A 17,600-nucleotide genomic window follows, 5' to 3' on the forward strand; every position below is an offset into this window, starting at 1 on the left:
TGCTCAGTGCTCTCCTCTGTAAAAACGCATCTCTCTTTTGGACACGCCCTGCCTTGGGTTATATAGGCCCCCGCCCCTCAACCTTTGCGACCCTCCCCGATCGCTCTTCCTCCGCCCTCTCTAGCCGAACCCCTGGCTCATGGTTGGTCGAGTGGGGCGGGCTCACTCCTCTCCTCTATGACGAGGTGGAGACACGCCTTCCTTCCCCGACTCGAGCCTCGTGGTCAATGGCGGTTATTGGAGGGAAAAACCGACCAAAATGCGGAAGGCACTTCGAATTGCAATTGACGGAAAGGGGGGAATGGAAGGGAATCTATCTCTTTCACTGGTGCAATGGAGTATTTCAATTAATGGAAGACACAGCCTTACGCTAATACACATAATAAGGATATAACTGTCAAAAGAAAGGATATATCGTGTCCTGCATGTATGTTTTATGGACTAACTACGGAAACGCCCTTTGACCTTTATACAACCACAAACGGAGGGAGGAGGGGTGATATTTTACAACCTTTTACAACAACATTTTACCACAACAACAAAATAAAAAAAACATTCTCATATCCACAACAATATCTTGATAAAGAACCAAACTCAAACATATGCTTTGTTAATATATTAGATGGTGAAGAGAGTAGTAGGAGAATTAAATTATTTCCTATGCATAAACAAATATTTGTAGGATCATTGTTTGAGTGGTCTACTCAGGATCATTGATATTAAGAGAGTGAGAGGGAGCAAATATTCGTAGGATCATTGTTTGAGTGGTCTAATGAACAACATTGAGGATAAGAGTAGGTTATATTTTGCTATAGCTAGTATGTCAAAAGGCCAAAAGGTTCGTAAAGATCAGGGTGGCAGAAATAGAGGTGTTAAGGGGAAATGAGGGAAAGTGAGGGTGAGAGGAGAATTTACATGTAAGTGAATGGAGATTTGGGGGTGTCCCAGGAACAACATTTATCATCTACTCCTCCCCAACTACCCACACGTCCCCTCCCCAACTACCCACCAGTCCCCTCCCCAACTACCCATCCGTCCCCTCCCCAACTACCCACCCGTCCACTTCCCAACTACCCACCCGTCACCTTCCCAACTACCCACCCGTCCCCTTCCCAACTATCCACCCGACCCACCCCAACTCCCCACCCGTCCTCTTCCCAACTATCCATCCGACCCACACCAACTACCCACCCTTCCCCTTCCCAACTATCCACCCGCCCCCTTCCCAACTACCCACCCGTCCTCTCCCCAATTACCCACCCGTCCCCTCCCCAATTACGGACCTGTAGCCTCCCCAACTACCCACCCATAACCCCTCAACTACCCACCCATCACCTTCCCAACTATCCACCCATCCCCTACCCAACTACCCACCCATCCCCTTCCCAACGATCCACCCGACCCACCCCAACTCCCCACCCGTCCCCTTCCCAACTATCCACCCGACCCACCCCAACTACCCACCCGTCCCCTTCCCAACTATCCACCCGCCCCCTTCCCAACTACCCACCCGTCCTCTCCCCAACTACCCACCCATCCCCTACCCAACTATCCACCCGTCCCCTCCCCAACTACCCACCTGTCCCCTTCCCAACTATCCACGCACCCCATTCCCAACTAGCCACCCGTCCCCTCCCCAACTACCCACCCATCCTCTCCACTCCACAACTACCCACCCGTCCCCTTCCCAACTACCCACCCGATCCAACCCAACTCCCCACCCATCCTCTTCCCAACTATCCACCCGACCCACCCCAACTCCCCACCCGTCCCCTCCCCAACTACCCAGCCGTCTCCTCCCCAACTACCCACCCGTCCCCTCCCCAACTACCCACTCGTGCCCTCCCAAACTACCCACCCGTCCCCTCCCCAACTACCCACCCATCCACTTCCCAACTCCCCACCCGTCCCCTCCCCAACTACCTACCCGACCCACCCCAACTACCCACCCGTCCCCTTCCCAACTATCCACCCGACCCACCCCAACTCCCCACCTGTCCCCTTCCCAAATATCCACCCGACCCACCCCAACTCCCCACCTGTCCCCTTCCCAACTATCCACCCGACCCACCCCAACTCCCCACCCGTACCCTTCCCAACTATCCACCTGTCCCCTCCCCAACTACACACCTGTAACCTCCCTAACTACCCACCCATCAACTTCCCAACTATCCACCAATCCCATCCCCAACTACCCACCCATCCCCTTCCCAACTATCTACAACTATCCACCCCCGCTCCCCACCTACCCACTCATCCCCTACCCAACTACCCACCCATCCCCTCACCAACTACCCACCCATCCCCTCCCCAACTACCCATCCATCCCCTTCCCAACTATCCACTCATCCCCTCCCCAACTACCCATCCATCCCCTTCCCAACTATCCATCCATCCCCTCCCCAACTATCCACCCATCCCTCCCTAACTATCCACCCATCCCCTCCCAACTATCCACCCTCCCCTTCCCAACTATCCACTCGTCCCCTCCCCAACTATCCACCTATCCCCTCCCAACTATCCACCCCACCCCTTCCCAACTATCCATCCGTCCCCTCCCCAACTATCCTCCCATCCCTCCCCAACTATCCACCCATCCCTCCCCAACGATCCACCCATCCCCTCCCAACTATCCACCCTCCCCTTCCCAACTAACCATCCGTCCCCTCCACAACTATTCACCCATCCCTCCCCAACTATCCACCCATCCCATCCCAACTATCCACCCATCCCCTCCCAACTATCCACCCTCCCCTTTCCAACTATCCACCCTCCCCTTTCCAACTATCCACGCGTCCCCTCCCCAGCTACCAGCATCACATGTCCTCATCCCCATCCCTAAGTTCTATCCCATCACATCACAAGTCCTCATCCCCATACCCACCCCAAGTTCTCATCCTACCCATCACAAGTCCTCATCCCCGTCCGCACCCCAAGTTCTCATCATCCCCATCACAAGACCTCATCCCTGTCCTAATCACAAGTTCTCATCTTCCCCATCACAAGTGCTCATCCCCGTCCCCACCCCAAGTTCTCATCCTCCTAATTACAAGTCCTCACCCCCACCCCCATCCCAAGTTCTCATCCTCCCCGCCACAAGTCCTCATCCCCATCCCAAGTTCTCATCCTCCCCACCACAAATCCTCATCCCCATCCCAAGTTCTCATCCTCCCCACCACAAGTCCTCATCCCCACCCCTCGTTCTTATCCTCCCCACCACAAGTGCTCAACCCCATCCCACGTTCTCATGCTCCCCACCACAAGTGCTCAACCCCATCACGATCCCAAGTTCTCATGCTCCCCACTACAAGTCCTCAGCCCCCTCCCCATCCTAAGTTCTCATGCACCCCACCACAAGTCGTCATCCTCCCCATTACAACTCCTCATCCCCATCCCAAGTTATCATCCTCCCATTCACAAGTCCTCATCGCCGTCTCCACCCCAAGTTCGCAACCTCCCCATCACAAGTCCTGATCCCTTTCCCCAAGTTCTATCTCATCACATCACAAGTCCTCACACCCATTCCCACCCCAAGTTCTCATCCTCCCCATTACAAGTTCTCATCCCCATCCCCATCCCATTTCTCATCCTCTCCACCACAAGTGCTCATCCCCATCCCAAGTTCTCATCCTCCCCACCACAAGTCCTCATTCCCATCCCAAGTTCTCATCCTGCCCACCACAAGTCCTCATCCCCATCCCCATCCCAAGGTCTCATCCTGCCCACCACAAGTCCTCAACCCCATCCCAAGTTCTCATCCGCCCCCCCCCCCCACCACAAGTCCTCATCCCCACCCCCATCCCAAGGTCTCATCCTGCCCACCACAAGTCCTCATCCCCATCCCAAGTTCTCATCCCCCCCCACCACAAGTCCTCATCCCCATTCCCATCCCAAGTTCTCATGCTCCCCACCACAAGTCCTCAACCCCGTCCCCATCCCAAGTTCTCATCCTCCCCACCACAAGTCCTCATCCCCATCCCCATCCCAAGTTCTCATCCTCCCCACCACGAGTTCTCATCCCCATCCCCACCACAAGTTCTCAACCCCATCCCGACACCAAGTTCTCATCCTCCCCATTACAAGTCCTCATCCTCATCCCCACCCCAAGTTCTATCCCATCACATCACAAATCCTCATCCCCATCCCCACACCAAGTTCTCATCCTCCCCATCACAGGTAAGAATTAAATAATTATATTGAAATCGTGCTGTGTTGGTAAGAATTAAATAATTATATTAAAATCGTGCTGCGTTGCTAAGAATTAAATAATTATATTTAAATCGTGCTGTGTTGGTAAGAATTAAATAATTATATTCAATTCGTGCTGGGTTGGTAAGAATTAAATAATCTATCTATAATTCCACTAATCTCTGTCTGTGTGTGTGTGTGTGTGTATGCGACCGCTGTTTCTCGACAACTACCGGTCCGATATACTTGAAACTTGCCAGGTATATTGCTGGGGACCCGAGGATGTGCCTTTTCAAGGTTTCATAATAATCGGACAAGTAGTTACCGAGCTATGTCCAAAAAACGATTCAACCAATCAGAGAGCAGCGAGCTATCACGTGTGCCGAACGTGCCGAACAGACTCTGCCTCGGACGGCACATTTGAGAGCGTATTCATTTATTTCACGTTGGCAAACTATGTTGGCGTTAAACTATGTTTTAAAACTAATTAAAACTACTTTGCGATTCATCGTAACTGCGATTCGTAACTGCCGTTCGCTTTGGCTTTGCGAATGGACCAAACCATTTCATGTAAATAGAGGGGGGGGGATTGTCACCGTACTCGCAAGCCGTTCGCTTTGGACCAAACCATTTCATGTAAATAGAGGGGGTGGATATAATTTTAGATATAGATATAGTACGGGCATGCCCTAGTTATATTCAAATCGTGCTGTTTGGTAAGAATTAAATAATTATATGAAAATCGTGCTGTTTGGTAAGAATTAAAGAATTTGTATTAAAATCGTGCTGTGTTCGTAAGAATTAAAGAATTTATATTAAAATCGTGCTGTTTCGTAAGAATTAAAGAATTTGTATTAAAATCGTGCTGCTTGGTAAGAATTAAAGAATTTATATTAAAATCGTGCTGTTTGGTAAGAATTAAAGAATTTATATTAAAATCGTGCTGTGTTCGTAAGAATTAAAGAATTTATATTAAAATCGTGCTGTTTCGTAAGAATTAAAGAATTTGTATTAAAATCGTGCTGTTTGGTAAGAATTAAAGAATTTGTATTAAAATCGTGCTGTGTTCGTAAGAATTAAAGAATTTATATTAAAATCGTGCTGTTTCGTAAGAATTAAAGAATTTGTATTAAAATCGTGCTGTTTGGTAAGAATTAAAGAATTTGTATTAAAATCGTGCTGTTTCGTAAGAATTAAAGAATTTGTATTAAAATCGTGCTGTTTGGTAAGAATTAAAGAATTTGTATTAAAATCGTGCTGTGTTCGTAAGAATTAAAGAATTTATATTAAAATCGTGCTGTTTCGTAAGAATTAAAGAATTTATATTAAAATCGTGCTGTTTCGTAAGAATTAAAGAATTTATATTAAAATCGTGCTGTTTGGTAAGAATTAAAGAATTTGTATTAAAATCGTGCTGTGTTCGTAAGAATTAAAGAACTTATATTAAAATCGTGCTGTTTCGTAAGAATTAAAGAATTTGTATTAAAATCGTGCTGTTTGGTAAGAATTAAAGAATTTATATTAAAATCGTGCTGTTTGGTAAGAATTAAAGAATTTATATTAAAATCGTGCTGTGTTGGTAAGAATTAAAGAATTTATATTAAAATCGTGCTGTGTTGAACAGAATTATTTCCTCACAGAATTTAAAGTAAAATGCGCCAAGGTTTATTGTAATGACGTCAGGACGTTGTGCGCTGTGATTGGCTGGTTGGCTTGAATATGAATGAGGAACGCGTTACTTTGGAAAATATAATGGTGAAATGAAGACAACTTTAACCTAAATGTATAAATTACCGACGAAATATTATATCTTATTATATTGGAAATGAGAGAATAAAGTAAAAACATTAATCTGAGATACTTGTATAAACACCATTTATGTCCTTGTGTTCACGGTGTATTAAAGGTTGAGACGAAGGTGTCCAAGTCATACTCTGGTTTCTCTTCAATTCGTATAAATCTTTCGCCTTTTGGCTGGGAGACCGATCGACCTGGCAGGAGTAATGCCCTGCTGGTGGATTAAGGGGTCTTACTCCTATTAAGAGGAGTGGTCCCAACTGTATGACCATGCATTGTGGCCCTTCGGGGGCATGATGCATGCGTTTGAATGACCATGTGCTTCCCCTTCGGGGTTGAGGCGCATGTGTATTGTTTTGGGGACAGCCTTGTTGACGCTGTGCCTTGACCATGGGGTCAAGGTGCACGTCCGAGGCTGTTCAAATGTTTGGACTTTTTACCTTTTTTCATTGTAAAAACGGCAGGCCTTCGGTCAGGCCCTAAACGATCTTTCGCCTTTTACTAAAGATTTCCGTGGAGAGGAACGTTTACGAGTCTGAATATTTTTTGATGCCCTGTGTGTACCGGGCGACAACTTAATATAAAAACAGAACAGTTTTATTTATTCTTCTGCTGGTGGATCCAAGTTGTGTGGTCCACTTTTGCATGGCATGTCCACTACCGAAGGTGTGCAAAGGTTATGTTTTAACCGCTGTCTGTTCGTCTGTCTCCAAACAGTTGTGGACGGATTCGTACTAATTTAGTGGACAGGTGTGTGACAAGGACAAAATTATTACATTTAGGTGAAGATCCCGATACTATAATTTTTATGTGAATCTTTATTGATTTGGCTAAAATCAATCAATCATTCCAGGAATACCCACATAAAATATCGTTGCGATCGGTTCAGCCGTTTTTGCGGTACCTGCGAACGGACGCATGGACAGACGGACATTTGGTGAATTATAGTAAGATCATCCACAATGCAAGAAATTATAACTTCATTTATGGCTTTGTACAGTGCAATGTATTGTTGCGGTTTTGTAAATAAAGGCAACCCCCCCACCCCCCCCCCCCCATAGTTAGTTACACCATAACATGTAGCCTCGCTCAGTTAGTTATTTCTTATTAAATGTGAAGTATAGTCTCCTTCCCAGTGTTAGTATGCATTGAAGCAGGTAGAGTAATGGTAGGCCTCATTGCAGCCTGAAATGCCGTGTCATGGGCCCAGGACAAGTCTTGCAGGCCCAAGGGAGGAGCTGGAGGACGTGGCCGGAGAGCAGCGAACAGCCATTCGGAGCTAGAGGGAGTGGCCAGTAAGTTGCAGCCAATGGGAGCTAGAGGGAGTGGCCAATAAGTTACAGCCAATGGGAGCTGAAGGGAGTGGCCCAGGGTGACCAATAAGGGGCTGTCACGACACATGACCCCAGGCGGCCAATGGAGGCCCGTGGAACATTCGAGGAGGGCTCCGGGGGGGGGTGGGGGGTGGGGCTATAAAACCCGGCCCAGACCCCCGTTCGCTCTCTCTCTGGCCGGGACTCTGAACGCTCTCTCTGCCCCGACGATCCCTCTGCCTGGAGTCCCTGCATATGCGCTCTGCCTTGCTGACCTGGAGATACGCTCATCGGATTCCTGCTACTGCTACGTGCACATCCGTGATCAACGCCCCTGCCACGAGCATCCCCGGCTGTCGTGTCCTGGGGTTGGAGCGATCCTTGGGGGTATCTGCCGAACGAGCCCGTCCGGGCAAACTGCACGAGCGGCCGCGCTTTGGGCGCATTCCCCTCATCCTCCCCTTCCCCGAACGAGTCTGAGGGCCCTTTTCTGGGGACGTAAGTAAGGCCGTTAAGATTCTTTGCTGTGTCCCTTTTCTATGAATATTGTACATTTGTGAATAAATCCTGTGGTTCGTTTCCAACCTGGCCGTCATCGTCCTTTCACCATTGACCGAGCATTGCACGAATTAAAACCACTCAATCGGGTTCCATAGTGTTAACGGCACGAGTTACACGACGCACAACCGCTCCGGCGTTAAATACCAGCGTGACTTGTGCGAGGTTCAGTCCCCGTTCTCACGGCTGCGTGTGTTGAAGGTACTCGGGTCGTGACCGTTAACCCTTCCACGCGTATCTGCGGGCTCGGCAGCTGGAATTGCTCAACAATCCGTCCCCCACGAGTGTAGTGTGGGTGGTGGCCTCGTGGACTCGGAGCTCGAGGGTGAGCAGAGCTAACCCCCCTCAGTACGTCGACGAGCTTGAGATCCGCAACAGTATATTGTTTCATTATCCGAGGATTTGGATTACCAGCACTAATACTGACTGATGTGAAATAGTCTCATATGAAAAGCAAAGGCTTTCCATCCATTGGATAATATTCACAAGAAAACTTCCATTTCAGTTCATGTAACACCTCATTCGCACCTTCCCTCAGTACTGGGGGAAGGAGTATTCACACCGAGCACGTGCACAGAGGTGGATGATAGGGGAGAAGGCAGAATAATTTGATGTAATTGCAATTAAAGTGGCTGTCTGATGGAGATGATGAATGAATAATTTTGTTTGCATCTCTGGTGGCCAAATGTGCCTATTTCTGGGAGCTGCCTCCAAAAGTTTGTACCTTTATGGGAGCACTGCCCAGCATTTGTTTTACTCCTTGTGTTTGCCTGTTAATGTTTTCATCTGAACCCCTGTGTTGGAATGTTATTGTTCCCATTTTAACATCTTCAATGAACTATAACCGGTTGTGTTACCTTCTGAACTACTTACTGTGCAGGAATTTTGCGGGGCCTCACCTGGAATGCTTTGTTCAGTTTTGTTGCCACACCTGAGGAGGGTCAGAGCCGCCATTGAGAGAGTCCAATGCAGAGTGACTACATTGATTCAGGGTCGATCTAAATTCAGCTGTGAAGAGCAGTGAAACGAAACAGGGCTCTACTCATTACAAAACAGACGATTGCGATGCGATCTGATGGGGTCTAGACAAATAAATTAATTAGGATAACAAGAGATTTCATAGAACACGTTACCCCACACAATCTTGAGAAAAAGGACATGCGAAAGGTCTTTTACATTCTTGCTTTGCGTTTCCGAACATGCAGGGGCGGATCCAAGGGGGGGGGTGCAGGGGGTGCGCACCCCCCCTTCGATCCAGGATGAGGGTGCAGGCGGTGCGAATCTGCTGAACTGTTGGACCAGGGAAGATCACAAGGAACTGCAGAAACTTCCAAGAACACACGAAATGCCGTTTCTGACGATCAGATTGTTAAAATTTCCTGGGGGAGGACCCCCAGATCCCCCTTCACCCCCCCCCCAGCGCTATAGTTTAATGCCCCCCCCCCCCCTCAGAGTCTTTTAATTTCTGGATCCGCCTCTGACATGATCTATATTATCTTTGTTCGCGAACTTTAAGTAACGCGCATGATGGCAACTATACGAAGCTGATGGATCAAACGGAAGAGTGTCGAGCTAAAGCTTCCACCAACTCTTCTCGGAGAAACTGATGATTTTGGAAAGGCCTTTGAGAAAAAGATACACTCAAGAAAGAGATCTTTTGGAGGAAGTTAGATCTGTGGTTGCATTGCTAGGCGCCGTCATTTTGGTCTGAATCTCTGTTCCTCCGCCCTCAGAGCATGCGTCAAATTTGATTGGTCGAGACATCGTAACATTTTGCCTAAGTACAGTTAAACTGAAGGTTTTTGGAAATGCAAAAAGGTGAATTGTGTTCTACAGTGTTCAAATATATAATTGAATTTAAGTGAAATAAAAGTTTTAAATGCTGTCGAAAAACAAAACAAAACAGTGTTTATTCTGATGTTTACCGCCGTTGATGCAGCGTCTTTTACACCACCTCATTTAACACATTAATTTAGTCATTCGTGCCTGTTGTTTAGGTCCTTTGTGACATCCCTAGAAACAGTAAGTTTCCTGTTTGGAATGATTGTACACCACCCTTCTATATTCCATCTCCAGGCGATGACGCGTACCGAAAGGGCACACTCAGTTTTCACTCAATTTGTTTTCTTGATTGTTTTCGTCTTTGTTTGTTTGTCTGCGCGATATCTCAGCCATTCTTTGAGATTTAAAGCTGAAATTTGGACACAACTGTGAACAAGTGATTTGGCAAAAACGGTACTTCTTATTTTTGTAATTAATTAATTATTCGATTAATTATTTAATATTCCGATTAAATACTAAATTAATTTTCAAGAAGTTATAGATTCAAATGAAACAGTGGTGGTTTAGGTAAGCTATAAGCCAATTTATGATGAAATTAATTATTTTACAAATATTATTTATTTATTTTATTAACGCAATGAATGAATCTATTTATTGAACACTGCTCGCTCCCAATTCCGTCTCCATGTGCTGCACGGTGGCATTGCCAGGCTTTGTTTGTTTGTTGGTGTTTGTTGCCTGCACGAAGGCACCCCGGTAATGTTGTGTGCTGGATAGTATGTTATGTATTAATTTGGCATGGTGGCGGTGTACTTTGAATGTATCTGTCCTTGTTTTTAAAATTTCTTTCACTTCCAGACTGATAGACAAACTGAAGCAAATGTTTTACCACAACGAGTATGCGCACTGGAAACGAGACGCCGTACAATTTGCCAAATTCGGAGCCAAAGTACTGCTAAACTGCAGGTTTGTGTTCCGATTCGTGTTCTACGGTGTTCAAAATATAATATTCAATTGAAATTTAGTTCCTCGATCATATACATCGACTGATGGACAGAATAATGTCCATCTCCAAAAATGGATGTTCACAGAGTGAAACATTTGTTGAACGCTCCTTTGCACTATGCGAGCGGGGTAAGAAGGGTATCAACAAAATATGTGCACAAACTTTTATGCAAAATTGAAAGCGAAAGCAACAGAAAACACCACTTAAGGTTAAAGAAGAGGAGAGTGAGGACGACAATGAGTCAGGAGTGTTTCACTCAAAAAGTGGTTACTGTATGTAATGGTCTCCCTGTAATGCTGGTGGCAGCAGAAAGTGGATGTATTTAAACTACAAATGGATATACAGTCGGTACTAAGAAGCAGTACGGATAGAGGTGTTTTGAGTTTTGGCAGGATTGCACATTGTTGGGTCTAATATAGCCTCCACCTGAGTCGGAGTTGGGTTGACAAGAGATGGTAGTTCCACTGCTCGCTTGAAGTTCTGGAGAGAAGAGTGAGCTAGAACAGCCTCTCAGAGATGGTTCCATACGCAGGAGAGTGAGGACTAAAGGGTTGAGGTGTCCAGGTAACATGGATTTTGGAAGTTTAACCACAAGTGAATTACTACAAGAGTGCATGTACTGTAGAGTTGCTGGAGAGGGTCAGATGACTGATTGAGCAAACGGAGTAATGTCAGCTAATAGACGGTAGAAAACCAAGAGATACCACCAACCTGCCTGCGATGTGAAAGTAACAGACCTTGTGCTTTGGTCTCTTCCCAGAAAATTCCAATAATTTTTATTGCACAGAATGCAGAAGAGCCAGATGCAATGCTGGACCACCAGCTGAGACCTTTCAAGGTTCTCGTTCAATTTTTAAGCGTTGAAGCCTCTTCAATATTTGGCTTTGTCTTCTGTCAAAAATGATGAAGAACCTTTCTAACCCACCGTGTTTAATTATAAAGGGTTCTAAAGGGTAATTCTAAAGGGTAATCCTAATGGGTTTCGTTCGTTTCTAGGCTTTGCCTATTTCATATTAAAGATTCCAAACTGAAACACTTCCTTTGGGCACAGGTGCAATTTTTATTTATAAATATGACATGATTTTGACACACTCACATGGGTGGTGAGGGCGATTGTAGGATTGTATACCAGTGAATTATGATGATGGAGTATATAATACCAGTAAAAAGCCCATAAAAATGACGGGTTGGAACAGTTTATGAGACGATTCAGCCTCGTGAGCGTGCCAAAGTCTGAAGCCTAGGCCTCGTGTCAGGTGCAATGTTATGTCAGGTGGTTTATAGTAATTCTATATTTATTAGACATCCTACAGACAAAAATGACCACTTGTTTTATTCTGCGCATGTTGCGTGCAGCGAATTCCACCTCCCTGCACCTTGTATTTAAGACAAATAAAAAAAACGCTTCTGTACACCGCCCTTGAGGCTCGGTTTGCAAGCCACCATCTACAATTCCAATATAAGAGACATAATTACTCTTTTATGGGAAATGTTTTTCGAGTTTGTTTTATCCTCATAAATATACCGGAGTGAACACGCATTCATGTTAAAAGATTATCCTTCAAAACCTACCCTGATGAAGGGGGACAGACATCTGTACAAACATACAAAATGACTGTTTTACATGGTGGAATTTACTGGTAACATTTTTTTCGGATTTTTCTCTTTAATTGCTCGGATTTTAAAAATGTCAATTCTTCTAGTTACAAAGTGATCATGCCAAGCCTCACTGGTGGTGTTTTCCCCCTATCTACAAGCATTAGTTGGTGGGCGGTTAAACCAGCGTCTCTCACGAAGAGTAGGGGAGTTATCAGCGACACTCTGGAAAAATTTCAAATTACTAGTGTAAATACCTCTCGGAAGGCAAAGACAAACCTCATTAAGTGAGTTAAGTAAACTGGAACTCATTTTGCTGATCTCGGAAGGATGACAGGCTGAGTCAATCCACCTGGTAGTATTTAACGGCATAACAGGACCTCAAACTCAAGACCCTAAAATCTTCAGCCAGCACCCTAACCGTTGTGCCAATGAGACTTTAATTGGGTGGTTCACTTCTGTACTTTAATCTGATTATTTTCGGTTCAAATCCTGATTTCACTGGAAGAGTAATGGCAAATATATCCTTCCAAAATTGGGGCTTCCCCTCCAACAGTTATTCTTGGCCAATGGTATCAAGGGTCCATGTGATGAAATTTCTGGTCTGTAATAGTGTGAACGTCTATTTTCATTGTGAACAATGCCATTAAATGTAAAGATTCTTTCTTAATTATAAGATGCCTTTGTTCCACAAACTGGTAATTTCACGTAATCAATTTAATTAAAATGCATCAAATGCCACACCTGCACTGATTATTTCCTTGATCTGCTGCATATGGAGACATTAACCAGTATATTATTAAAGTGACAGACATTCTTCCAATTTATATTTTACATTCCTGTGCCAAATACTTTAGCCGTCATATTACCAGTTTACCAGTTCCAATAACAGTCCTTTCCCCCACCATCCAACCATCCCCTTCCCACCTATCCACCAGTCCCCTTCCCAACTACCCACCAGTCGACTTCAAAACTACCCACCCGTCCCCTCCCAAACTACCCACCCATCCCCTTCCCAACTATCCACCCATCCCCTTCCCAACTATCCACCCATCCCCTTCCCAACTATCCACCCCTTCCCATCCCAACTATCCACCCATCCCCTTCCCAACTATCCACCCATCCCCTTCCCAACTATCCACCCCTTCCCATCCCAACTATCCACCCATCCCCTTCCCAACTATCCACCCCTTCCCATCCCAACTATCCACCCGTCCCATTCCCAACTATCCACCCATCCCCTTCCCAACTATCCACCCATCCCCTTCCCAACTATCCACCCATCCCCTTCACAACTATACACCCCTTCCCATCCCAACTATCCACCCCTTCCCATCCCAACTATCCACCCATCCCCTTCCCAACTATCCACCCACCCCCTTCCCAACTATCCACCCATCCCCTTCCCAACTGCCCACCCATCCCCTTCCAAACTATCCACCCCTTCCCTTCCCAACTATCCACCCATCCCCTTCCAAACTATCCACCCCAATCCCCTCCCAACTATCTACCCATCCCCTTCCCAACTACCCACCCATCCCCTTCCAAACTATCCACCCCATACCCTCCCAACTATCCACCCACCCCCTCCCCAACTACCCACCCATCAACTTCCCAACTATCCACCAATCCCCTCCCCAACTACCTCCCCATCCCCTTCCCAACTATCCACCCCTCCCCTCCCCAACTACCCACTCATCCCCTCCCCAACTACCCACTCATCCCCTCCCCAACTACCCACCCATCCCCATCCCCAAGTTCTATCCCATCACATCACAAGTCCTCATCCCCGTCTCCACCCCAATTTCTCATCCTCCCCATCACAAGTCCTCAACCCCATCCCCACCCCAAGATCTCATCCTCCCCGCCACAAGTCCTCATCCCCATCCCAAGTTCTCATCCTCCCCAACACAAGTCCTCAACCCCATCCCCACCCCAAGATCAAATCCTCCCCGCTACAAGTCCTCATCCCCATCCCAAATTCTCATCCTCCCCATCACAAGTCCTCAACCCCATCTCCATCCCACGTTCTCATCCTCCCCACCACAAGTCCTCAACCCCATCATGATCCCAAGTTCTCATGCTCCCCACAACAAGTCCTCATCCCCATCCCAAGTTCTCATCCCTATCCCCGCCCCAAGTCCTCATCGACACCCCCATCCCAAGTTCGCATCCTCCCCATCACAAGTCCTGATCCCTATCCCCAAGTTCTATCCCATCACATCACAAGTCCTCACCCACATCCCAAGTTCTCATCCTCCCCACCACTAGGCCTCATCCTCCCCATTACAAGTCCTCATCCCCATCCCAAGTTATCATCCTCCCCATCACAATTCCTCATCGCCATCTCCACCCCAAGTTCGCATCCTCCCCATCACAAGTCCTGATCCCTATCCCCAAGTTCTCATCCTCCCCACCACAAGTCCTCATCCCCATCCCAAGTTATCATCCCCCCCATCACAAGTCCTCATCGCCATCTCCACCCCAAGTTCGCATCCTCCCCATCACAAGTCCTGATCCCTATCCCCAGGTTCTCATCCTCCGCACCACAAGTCCTCACCCCCATCCCAAGTTCTATCCCATCACATCACAAGTCCTCATCCCCATTCCCACCACAAGTTCTCATCCTCCCCATCACTATTCCTCATCCCCATCCCCACCCCAAGTTCTCATCCTCCCCATTACAAGTCCTCACCCCCATCCTCATCCCAAGTTCTCATCCTCTCCACCACAAGGCCTCATCCCCATCACAAGTTCTCATCCTCCCCACCACAAGTCCTCATCCCCATCCCAAGTTATCATCCCCCCCACCACAATTCCTCATCCCCATCCCAAGGTCTCATCTTGCCCATCACAATTTCTCAATCCCATCCCAAGTTCTCATCCTCCCCACCACAAATCCTCATCCCCATCCCAAGTTCTCATCCTCCCCACCACCAGTCCTCAACCCCATCCCCATCCCAAGTTCTCATCCTCCCCACCACAAGTCCTCCCCCTCATCCCCATCCCAAGTTCTCATCCCCATCCCCACGACAAGGCCTCATCCCCATCCCCATCCCAAGTTCTCAATCCCGTCCCAACACCAAGTTCTCATCCTCTGCATTACAAGTCCTCATCCCCATCCTCACACCAAGTTCTCATCCTCCCCATTACAAGTCCTCATCCCCATCCAAACACCAAGTTCTCATCCTCCCCATCCCAAGTTCTAAACCCCGACCCCATCCCAAGTTCTCATCCTCCCCATTACAAGTCATCAATCCCATCCCCACAACAAGTTATCATCCTCCCCACCACAAGTTCTTATCCCCATCCGCTTCCCAAGTTCTCATGCTCCCCACCACAAGTCCTCAACCCTGTCGCTATATCAAGTTCCCATCCTCCCCACCACAAGTCCTCATCCCCATCCCCACACCAAGTTCTCATCCTCCCAACCACAAGTCCTCATCCCCATTCCAAGTTCTCATCCACCCCACCACAAGTCCTCATCCCCATTCCAAGTTCTCATCCACCCCACCATAAGTCCTCATCCCCATCCCCATACCAAGTTCTCATCCTCCCCACCAGAAGTCCTCATCCCCATTCCCATCCCAAGTTCTCATGCTCCCCACCACAAGTCCTCAACCCCGTCCCCATCCCAAGTTCTCATCCTCCCCACCACAAGTCCTCATCCCCATCCCCACACCAAGTTCTCATCCTCCGCACCACAAGTCCTCATCCCCACACCAAGTTCTCATCCTCCGCACCACAAGTCCTCATCCCCATCCCCATCCCAAGTTCTCATGCTCCCCACCACAAGTCCTCATCCCCATCCCCACACAAAGTTCTCATGCTCCCCATTAGAAGTCCTCATCCCCATCCCCATCCTAAGTTCTCATGCTCCCCACCACAAGTCCTCATCCCCACCCCCACACCAAGTTCTCATCCTCCGCACCACAAGTCCTCATCCCCATCCCCATCCCAAGTTCTCATGCTCCCCACCACAAGTCCTCATCCCCAACCCCATCCCAAGTTCTCATGCTCCCCATTACAAGTCCTCATCCCCATCCACACACCAAGTTCTCATCCTCCCCATCACAAGTTCTCAACAGACGCTCAAACCATTACAAAACAAAGTTTGATTCTCATGAATAAAAAACTTTAAGAAAGAACATTCAAAGAAAGGATATAATTAAATAATTATATTCAAATCGTGTTGTGTTGGTAAGAATTAAATAATTATATTCAAATCGTGCTGTGTTGGTGAGAATTAAATAATTATATTCAAATCGTGCTGTGTTGGTGAGAATTAAAAAATTATATTCAAATCGTGCTGTGTTGGTAAGAATTAAATAATTATATGAAAATCGTGCTGTTTGGTAAGAATTAAATAAAATTATATGAAAATCGTGCTGTTTGGTAAGAATTAAATAATTATATTGAAATCGTGCTATGTTGGTAAGAATTAAATAATTATATTTAAATCATGCTGTGTTGGTAAGAATTAAATAATTATATTGAAATCGTGCTGGGTTGGTAAGAATTAAATAATTATAGGAAAATCGTGCTGTTTGGTAAGAATTAAAGAATTTATATTAAAATCGTGCTGCGTTGGTCAGAATTATTTCCTTACAGAATCTAAAGTAAAATGAGGCAAGGTTTATTGTAATGACGTCAGGACGTTGTGCCCTGTGATTGGCTGGTTGGCTTGAATGTGAATGAGGAACGCGTTAATTTGGAAAATATAATGGTGAAATGAAGAGAACTTTAACCTAAATGTATAAATTACCGACGAAATATTATATCTTATTATATTGGAAATGAGAGAATAAAGTAAAAACATTAATCTGAGATAATTGTATAAACACCATTAATGTCAATGTGTTATACGTGTATTAAAGGTTGAGACGAAGGTGAACAAGTCATACTCTGGTTTCTCTTCAATTCGTATAAATCTTTCGCCTTTTACTAAAGATTTCCGTGGAGAGGAACATTTACGAGTCTGAATATTTTTTGATGCCTGTGTGTACCGGGCGACAACTTAATATAAAAACAGAATAGTTTTAGTACCTCTTCTGCTGGTGGGTAGAAGTTGTGTGTACCACTTTTGCATGGTATGTCCACTACCGAAGGTGTGCAAAGGTTATGTTTTAACCGCTGTCTGTTCGTCTGTCTCCAAACAGTTGTGCATGGATTCGGACTAATTTAGTGGACAGGTGTGTGACAAGGAGAAAATTATTACATTTAGGTGAAGATCCTGACACTATAATTTTTATGTGAATCTTCATTGATTTGGCTAAAATCAATATAAAGCCCGATGTTTCAAAAAATTGAGGATGCTGAGGCTGAAGGTGGGATGGAGGAGAATGGTGGGAGGGGAGGAA

The 17,600-nt window shown here is 46.4% G+C and overlaps 1 non-coding gene and 1 pseudogene across 1 annotated transcript; both read left to right on the plus strand.

The window, feature by feature from the left end:
* The first annotated feature begins 6,414 nt into the window (after positions 1-6,414).
* On the plus strand, positions 6,415-6,555 carry LOC144889943 (U5 spliceosomal RNA; annotated as a pseudogene).
* Positions 6,556-17,140: 10,585 nt separating this feature from the next.
* LOC144889942 (U5 spliceosomal RNA) lies at positions 17,141-17,253 on the plus strand. Its single transcript, XR_013622159.1, has one exon. It is a non-coding gene; the product is annotated as a U5 spliceosomal RNA (small nuclear RNA).
* The last annotated feature ends 347 nt before the right edge of the window (positions 17,254-17,600 follow it).

Source organism: Myxine glutinosa, chromosome 1, assembly GCF_964187855.1.
Source record: "Myxine glutinosa chromosome 1, kmMyxGlut1.1, whole genome shotgun sequence".
Taxonomy (NCBI): domain Eukaryota; kingdom Metazoa; phylum Chordata; class Myxini; order Myxiniformes; family Myxinidae; genus Myxine; species Myxine glutinosa.